The following is a 10,232-nucleotide window of genomic DNA, read 5'->3' as shown; positions in this document are numbered from 1 at the left end:
ACGCAACTGGAAAAGGAAGAACATTCCAACCCCAAACCCAGTAGAAGAAAAGAAATAACCAAAATTAGAGCAGAATTAAATGAAATTGAAAACAAAAGAATAATACAACAGATCAATAAATCAAAAAGCTGGTTTTTTGAAAAGGTCAATAAATAGATAAACCCCTGGCAAACCTAATCAGGAAAAAAAGAGTTAAATCTCTAATATCATCAATCAGAAACAACAAAGATGAAATAACCACAGACTCATCAGAAATCCAAAAAATCCTTAATGAATATTACAAGAAACTTTATTCTCAGAAATATGAAAATCTGAAGGAAATAGACCGATACTTGGAAGCACGCCACCTGCCAAGACTTAACCAGAATCAAGTGGAAATGTTGAACAGACCCATATCAAGTTCAGAAATAGCATCAAATATACAAAACCTCCCTAAAAAGAAAACCCAGGACCAGATGGTTTCACGTCAGAATTCTACCAAACCTTTAAAGAGGAATTAGTACCTATATTACTCAACCTGTTCCAAAATGTAGAAAAAGAAGGAAGACTACCCAACATGTTCTATGAAGCAAACATCACCCTGATCCCCAAACCAGGAAAAGACCCAACAAGAAAAGAAAATTATAGACCAATATCACTAATGAATATAGATGCAAAAATATTCAACAAGATCCTAACAAACAGAATCCAACAACACATCAAACAAATTATACATCATGACCAAGTTGGTTTTATCCCAGGGTCTCAAGGCTAGTTCAATATACGTAAATCTATAAATGTAATTCAGCACATAAACAAATTAAAAAACAAAGACCATATGATTCTCTCAATTGATGCAGAAAAAGCTTTTGATAATATCCAGCATCCCTTCATGATCAGAACACTCAAGAAAATTGGTCTAGAAGGGACTTTTCTTAAACTGATAGAGGCCATCTACAGCAAACCCACAGCCAATATCATATTGAATGGAGTTAAATTGGAATCATTTCCACTCAGATCAGGAACCAGACAAGGCTGCCCATTGTCTCCATTGCTTTTCAACATTGTAATGGAAGTTTTAGCCACCGCAATTAGGGAAGAAAAGGCGATCAAGGGTATCCATATAGGGTCAGAAGAGATCAAACTCTCGCTCTTCGCAGATGATATGATTGTGTATCTGGAAAACACTAGGGACTCTACTACAAAACTCCTAGAAGTGATCAAGGAATACAGCAGCGTCTCAGGTTACAAAATCAACATTCATAAATCGGTAGCCTTTATATACACCAACAACAGTCAAATTGAAAAAGCAGTTAAGGACTCTATCCCATTCACAGTAGCGCCAAAGAAGATGAAATATTTGGGAATTTACCTAACAAAAGACGTGAAAGATCTCTATAAAGAGAACTATGAAACTCTAAGAAAAGAAATAGCTGAAAATGTCAACAAATGGAAAAACATACCATGCTCATGGCTAGGAAGAATCAACATTATCAAAATGTCCATACTACCCAAAGCAATATATAATTTCAACGCACTCCCTATTAAAGCTCCACTGTCATATTTTAAAGATCTTGAAAAAACATTACTTCGTTTTATATGGAATCAGAAAAAACCTCGAATAGCCAAGACATTACTCAGAAATAAAAACAAAACAGGAGGAATCACACTACCAGACCTCAGACTTTACTACAAATCGATAATGATCAAAACAGCATGGTATTGGCACAAAAACAGAGAAGTAGATATCTGGAATAGAATAGAGAACCAAGAGATGAATCCAGCTACTTACCGCTATTTGATTTTTGTCAAGCCAATTAAAAACATTCAGTGGGGAAAAGATTCCCTATTTAACAAATGGTGCTGGGTGAACTGGCTGGCAACCTGCAGAAGACTGAAATTGGACCCACACCTTTCACCATTAACTAAGATAGACTCTCATTGGATTAAAGATTTAAACTTAAGACATGAAACTATAAAAATACTAGAGGAGAATGCAGGGAAAACCCTTGAAGAAATTGGTCTGGGTGAGTATTTCATGAGGAGAACCCCCCGGGCAATTGAAGCAGCTTCAAAAATACACTACTGGGACTTGATCAAACTAAAAAGCTTCTGCACAGCTAAGAACACAGTAAGCAGAGCAAGCAGACAGCCCTCAGAATGGGAGAAGATATTTGCAGGGTATATCTCTGACAAAGGTTTAATAACCAGAATCCACAGAGAACTCAAACGCATCAGCAAGAAAAAAACAAGGGATCCCATCGCAGGCTGGGCAAGGGATTTGAAGAGAAACTTCTCTGAAGAAGACAGGCGCACGGCCTTCAGACATATGAAGAAATGCTCATCATCTTTAATCATCAGAGAAATGCAAATCAAAACTACTTTGAGATATCATCTAACTCCAATGAGACTAGCCTATATCACAAAATCTCAAGACCAGAGATGTTGGCGTGGATGCGGAGAAAAGGGAACACTTCTGCACTGCTGGTGGGAATGCAAATTAATACATTCCTTTTGGAAAGATATATGGAGAACACTCAGAGATCTAAAAATAGATCTGCCATTCAATCCTGTAATTCCTCTGCTGGGCATATACCCAGAAGACCAAAAATCACAACATAACAAAGATATTTGTACCAGAATGTTTTTTGCAGCCCTATTCATAATTGCTAAGTCATGAAATAAGCCCAAGTGCCCATCGATCCACGAATGGATTAATAAATTGTGGTATATGTATACGATGGAATACTATGCAGCCTTAAAGAAAGATGGAGACTTTACCTCTTTCATGTTTACATGGATGGAGCTGGTACATATTCTTCTTAGTAAAGTATCCCAAGAATGGAAGAAAAAATACCCAATGTACACAGCCCTACTATGAAACTAATTTGGGACTCTCACATGAAAGCTATAACCCAGCTACAACTTAACAATAGGGGGAAGTGGGAAAGGGAGGGGTGGGCAGAGGGAGGGGAATCGGTGGGATCACACCTGTGGTGCATATTACAGGGGTATTTGCGAAACTTGGTAAATGTAGAATGTAAATGTTTTGGCACAGTAACTGAGATAACGCCGGAAAGGCTATGTTAACCACTGTGATAAAAATGTGTCAAATGGTATATGAAGTGAGTGTATGATGCCCCATAATCATATCATTGTATACAGTTATGATTTAATAAAAAAATTAAAAAAAAAAAGAAAGAAACCGCCAATTTTTTGGAATAAAACGACAAGGAAGACACGAACTATCAGAACCTCTGGGACACCTCAAAGGCAGTTCTAAGAGGGAAATTTATAGCACTGCAAGCCTTCCTCAAGAGAACGGAAAGAGAGGAAGTTAACAACTTAATGGGACATCTCAACCAACTGGAAAAGGAAGAATATTCCAACCCCAAACCCAGTAGAAGAAAAGAAATAACCAAAATTAGAGCAGAATTAAATGAAATTGAAAACAAAAGAATAATACAACACATCAATAAATCAAAAGCTGGTTTTTCGAGAAGGTCAATAAAATAGATAAACCTTTGGCCAACCTAATCAGGAAAAAAAGAGTAAAATCTCTAATCTCATCGATCAGAAACAACAAAGACGAAATAACAACAGACTCCTCAGAAATAAAAAAAATCCTTAATGAATATTACAAGAAACTTTATTCTCAGAAATATGAAAATCTGAAGGATATTGACCAATACTTGGAAGCACGTCACCTTCCAAGACTTAGCCAGAATCAAGTGGAAATGTTGAACAGGCCCTGATATCAAGTTCGGAAATAGAAATCAACCATACAAAACCTCCCTAAAAAGAAAACCCAGGACCAGATGGTTTCACGTCTGAATTCTACCAAACCTTTAAAGAGGAATTAGTACCTATATTACTTAACCTGTTCCAAAAGGTAGAAAAAGAAGGAAGACTACCCAACATGTTCTATGAAGCAAACATCACCCTGATCCCCAAACCAGGGAAAGACCCAACAAGAAAAGAAAATTATAGACCGATATCACTAATGAATATAGATGCAAAAATATTCAACAAGATCCTAACAAACAGAATCCAGCAACACATCATACAACTTATACATCATGACCAAGTCGGTTTTATCCCAGGATCTCAAGGCTGGTTCAATAGACGTAAATCTATAAATGTAATCCAGCACATAAACAAATTAAAAAACAAAGACCATATGATTCTCTCAATCGATGCAGAAAAAGCTTTTGATAATATCCAGCATCCCTTCATGATCAGAACTCTTAAGAAAATTGGTATAGAAGGGACATTTCTTAAACTGCTAGAGGCCATCCACAGCAAACCCACAGCCAATATCATATTGAATGGAGTTAAATTTGAATCATTTCCAATGAGATCAGGAACCAGACAAGGCTGCCCATTGTCTCCATTGCTTTTTAACATTGTAATGGAAGTTTTAGCCACTGCAATTAGGGAACAAAAGGAGATCAAGGGTATCCATATAGGGTCAGAAGAGATCAAACTTTCACTCTTCGTGGATGATATGATAGTATATCTGGAAAACACTAGGGACTCTACTACAAAACTCTTAGAAGTGATCAAGGAATACAGCAGCGTCTCAGGTTACAAAATCAACATTCATAAATGGGTAGCCTTTATATATACCAACAACAGTCAAGTTGAAAAAACAGTTAAGAACTCTATCCCATTCACAGTAGTGCCAAAGAAGATGAAATACTTGGGAATTTATCTAACAAAGGACATGAAAGATCTTTATAAAGAGAGCTATGAAACTCTAAGAAAAGAAATAGCTGAAAATATTAACAAATGGAAAAACATACCATGCTCATGGCTGGGAAGAATCAACATAGTTAAAATGTCTATACTACCCAAAGCAATATATAATTTCAATGCAATCCCTATTAAAGCTCCACTGTCATACTTTAAAGATCTGGAAAAAACAATTCTTCGTTTTATATGGAATCAGAAAAAACCTCGAATAGCCAAGACATTACTCAGAAATAAAAACAAAACAGGAGGAATTACGCTACCAGACCTCAGACTATACTACAAATCAATAGTGATCAAAACAGCATGGTATTGGCACAAAAACAGAGAGGTAGATGTCTGGAATAGAATAGAGAATAAAGAGATGAATCCACCTACTTACCGTTATTATTCTTTGACAAGCCAATTAAAAACATTCAGTGGGGAAAAGATTCCCTATTTAACAAATGGTGCTGGGTGAACTGGCTGGCAACCTGTAAAAGACTGAAAGTGGACCCACACCTTTCACCATTAACTAAGATAGACTCTCACTGGATCAAAGATTTAAACTTAAGACATGAAACTATAAAAATACTAGAGGAGAGTGCAGGGAAAACCCTTGAAGAAATCGGGATGGGCGAGTATTTTATGAGGAGGACCCCTCGGGCAATTGAAGCAGCTTCAAAAATACCCTACTGGGACTTGATCAAACTACAAAGCTTCTGCACAGCCAAGAACACAGGAAGTAAAGCAAGCAAACAGCCCTCAGAATGGGAGAAGATATTTGCAGGTTATGTCTCCGACAAAGGTTTAATAACCAGAATCCACAGAGAACTCAAATGCATTAGCAAGAACAGAACAAGGGATCCTATCTCAGGCTGGGCAAGGGATTTGAAGAGAAACTTCTCTGAAGAAGACAGGCGTGCGGCCTTCAGACATATGAAAAAATGCTCATCATCTTTAATCATCAGAGAAATGCAAATCAAAACTACTTTGAGATACCATCTAACTCCAGTGAGACTAGCCTATATCACAAAATCCCAAGACCAGAGATGTTGGCGCGGATGTTAAGAAAAGGGAATACTTTTGCACTGCTGGTGGGAATGCAAATTAATAAATTCGTTTTGGAAAGAGATATGGAGAACACTTAGAGATCTAAAAATAGATCTGCCATTCAATCCTGTAATTGCTCTACTGGGCATATACCCAGAAGACCAAAAATCAAATCATAACAAAGATATTTGTACCAGAATGTTTATTGCAGCCCAATTCATAATTGCTAAGTCATGGAAGAAGCCCAGGTGCCCATCGATCCACGAATGGATTAATAAATTGTGGTATATGTACACCATGGAATATTATGCAGCCTTAAAGAAAGATGGAGACTTTACCTCTTTCATGTTTACATGGATGGAGCTGGAACATATTCTTCTTAGTAAAGTATCTCAAGAATGGAAGAGAAAGTACCCAATGTACTCAGCCCTACTATGAGACTAATTTAGGGTTTTCACATGAAAGCTATAAGCCAGTTACAACCTAAGAATAGGGGGAAGGGGGAAAGGGAGGGGAGGGAGGGAGGGTAAGTAAAGAGAAGGGGAGTGGTGGGATTACACCGGCGGTGCATCTTACAAGGGTATATGTGAAACTTGATAAACGGTCTGTGAAGCTAGTGAATGATGCCCCATGATCATATCAATGTACAGAGCTATGATTCAATAAAAAAAAAAAAAAAGAAAAGAACGTAATGAAAGAATGAAAGTAATCCCAGTTCATTGTGGGCAATGGATTTGAACAGAAGCTTCTCTGAAGATGATAGGTGCAGGCCTACAGACACATGAAAAAATGCTCATCATCTTTAATCATCAGAGAAATGCAAATTAAAACCACTTGGAGATATCATCTAACTCCAGTAAGAGTGGCTCACAACAAAATCCCAAAACTACAGATGTTGGCGTGGATGTGGAGAAAAAGGAACACTTCTGCACTGCTGGTGGGGGTGCCAGCTAATACGTCCCTTTTGGAAAGAAGTATGGAGAATAGTCAGGGATTTAAAAGTAGACCTACTGTTTGATCCTGCAATTCCCCTACCAAGCGTATATCCAAAAGACCAAAAATCACTTAATAAGAAAGATATTTGCACCAGATTGTTCATTGCAGCTTAATTCATAATAGCAAAGTCATGGAAGAAGCCCAAGTGCCCGTCAACCCATGAATGGATTAATAAATTGTGGTATATGTATACCATGAAATATTATGCAGCCTTAAAAAAGATGGAGACTTTACCTCTTTTATGTTTACATGGATGGAGCTGGAATTTATCCTACTTAGGAAAGTATCTCAAGAATGGAAGAAAAAATATCCAATGTAGTCAGTACTATTATGAAACCAATTTACAATTACTCACACTTTCATATGAACAATCGTGGTCCAAAATGAAAGAGGGAGGAGGCGGGGAGGGGGAGGTCAGGTTAAGGGAGGGTGAATGGTGGGATCACACCTATGGTGCATATTGCAAGGGTACATGTCGGATCTATTAAGTATAGAGTATAAATGTCTTAACACAATAAGTAAATGAGATGAGGTATATATTAAGAAGCGTTCCTAATTCTATATGAAATCAGCACGTTGTATCCCATAAATGCATTAATGTATACATGATCTATATGTTTCTGATTTAATAAAAAAAATTTTAATAAAAAAAAGAAAGAAGCTGATAGTTAAGGTGATTGCCAGTGACCAATGATTTAATCAATCATGCCCATGTAATGAAGCCTCCATTAAAATCTCAAAGGCAGAGTATGGAAAATGTAGGAATAGCTGAATGCCTGGAGGTTCCTAAAGGGTGGTGCACCTAGAGAGAATACAGTCGCTCCTCAACCCTTGTCATAGGTTGCCATGTGCACCTCTTCATCTGTATCCTTTGTGACAACCCTTTTAATAAATCGGTTAAACGTGTTTCCCTGAGTTCTGTGAGCTGAACTCAAGGTGGGGATCCAGAAAAACTCCAATTTATAGTCAGTCAGTCAGAAGCACAGCAGTAACAGCCTAGGACTTGTAACTGGCACAGGAAGTGGGGGCAGTCACATAAGACCAAGGTCTTAACCTGTAGGATGATGCTACCTCCATGTAGGTAGAGACAGAAGAGAAATGAATTAGATGACAACTAGCTGTGGTCTCCTGAAGAATCTGCTGCAGAACTAATAGGCTGTTGGTGAGTGGAAAGCCCCACATACTTCTTGATGACCAGAGGTCACAAAAGTCTTCTGTGTTCACTCTTGTGGTGTAAAGACAGAGGGAGCACTAGTTTGGTTTTTCTACAAAGATTAGCTCTTATATGTAATCATCACACACAAAAATGTGAGATGAATGTACCAACTTGACTGTAATACTCATCCCACAATATATCTGTATCTCAAGTCATCATACCGTACACCTGATATCTCTATAATTATTTTTGTCAATTTATACCTCAATAAAGTTGAAAAAGATAAACCTATGAGAAATGCACACAAGAGAATCAAAACTAATCAATATCATACCTGTTCTGACAAAAAAGAAAAAAAAAGTGTAGCATTCCAATAAACTCAGACCATCGAGAAGGCTTCTATATTCCTAAGTCCTTGGCCCACTGGAATGTCCTAGATTTGCACTGTCCCATACGGCGGCCATATGTGGCTATGAAGCCCTTGACACATGCCTAGTTTGTATTGAGATGCATTCCAAGTGTAAATCAAGTGACAGATTTCAAACAAGGATCAGCAGGTCTACAGAATTCTCTGTAAGATCATTCTGTTGAATCTCTATTGCTACACAAGGGCCAGAATACATTTCTATTACCATCTCATTATACTCAGATACTACTCCTTTATAAACTTCATAGAACTCTTTCACATTAACCTGATCCATGTTGAACAGCTGTACAGCTGAGATTTCAAAACCTGCTTCTCGGATAGCCTACAGGACCTTCCCTAATAGTCCTTCACCGACAGCGTGGGACTTAACAATGCAGCAAGTACAGTTGGTAAATTTAGCAGTATTTGCTGACCCACAACCTCCACTGGAAGGAAAAAAGAACTGTATTTCTCTGGCAGCAGAAGCAAAACAATCAGGGCCATGCATTTCTTACACTATCTGTTCCAGAGGGCTCTAATGTATCCAGAAGCATGTGTGTGTGCCTCCCCAGAGTTTGCAGGTCCAAGTAGTCTTTTCCATTCACAGATAGCATCATCTTTGAAAATCTGCATGGCAATAATAGGACCACTTATAATGAACTGGATTCGCTCATTATAAAAGGGACTTGATTGATGGTCTAAATGAAAATCCATTGTTTCTTTCCTTGAAATCATCATCATTTTGAGTTTGGTTATAGTATACCCAACTTTATTATGTCAATTATTTCTCCAGCCTTTGATACTGCATCTGGTTTAATCAGGGCTATTTTTATCTTTCCTACTGCCCAGTTGATTAGCTGTATATTGATTCCCATAGTCAACCAACACCAAGTTGTAAAGACATTCACTTAGTTGCCTATAAATAAATCTTCCAAGTGCCGGCTGTCATATTTGGTCGTCTTCCAAAAGGTACAATGATTCTTTACATCATGCATTTCAACAGATCCATCTCCTGGGTAAAATAAAAGTTCGTAACACCGAAGTGAAGCATTTGGATCATACCATTCTGCAATGAAAACAAATCTTTCACTATGATTCATAGTTTCAGAATGTCAGTACAAGGAAACTGGTAACGTTGAGGCAGTAAGACAGCACCACCAACACCATTATCCAGTTACTTTGGCAACAGAGCCCCACTCGTTAATTTTTTATTATTAGAGTAAAAGTATCCACATCGTCATTACTCATCTTAATGTACATTAAACAGCTTTCTCTACGTAGAGAAATGCAAGGTTGCATAATATCCCCCTATTGTAAAGTGGTTATCTCTTCAAAGTATTCCTATTCTAGACTAAACTTACAGTTAAGTCTATGCTCCAGGCCTGGGGTTGGGGTAGAGGGAAGGGGCTCCAGTTATCAGTGTTGGAGTCACCGGAGGATCAGGGTGTGTTGTCATTCTCCAGAGGCCACGTAGGTTGGGTGTCCTGCAGCTGATCATCCAAGTTTTGGCAGAACACCCGTGATCCTCCCAGAACCCAGGTTTGTGAGTTGCCACAAGGCCATGTCCCTAGCCTCCATCCTCCCAGAAGGCTGCCCCTGCACCATGGTCCTTAGAGTGTCTATAACAGAAGAGCTTATACATGAATAAACTCCAGACAGCAGCACATGGGTTCATCCGCCCCACCAGGGCCTGTTCAGCAGCATCCTGCATGTAATGGTTCTTTAGGATAACAGTGGCTACCATCATGAGCAGTATCCCTCCAGCAACCAGTCTGTTGGGCTCGTTCCCACAATTGCAACATTTTCCATCTGGGAAGCCTACCTTGGTGCAGGCTGAGGTGGGGTCGCAAACACCCAGAGCCAGGGCAGCCCCTCCTTACTCCACATTTTCAAATGGCAAAATGAAACGTG

At 38.4% G+C, this 10,232-nt stretch overlaps 1 pseudogene; it reads right to left on the bottom strand.

The window, feature by feature from the left end:
* Positions 1–8,409: 8,409 nt before the first annotated feature.
* On the bottom strand, positions 8,410–9,520 carry LOC128581747 (nucleoside diphosphate kinase 7-like; annotated as a pseudogene).
* Positions 9,521–10,232: the final 712 nt, after the last annotated feature.

The sequence above is a fragment of the Nycticebus coucang genome, chromosome 3 (assembly GCF_027406575.1).
Source record: "Nycticebus coucang isolate mNycCou1 chromosome 3, mNycCou1.pri, whole genome shotgun sequence".
Classification (NCBI taxonomy): Eukaryota; Metazoa; Chordata; class Mammalia; order Primates; family Lorisidae; genus Nycticebus; species Nycticebus coucang.
This window is presented reverse-complemented; position numbering and strand designations above follow the sequence as displayed.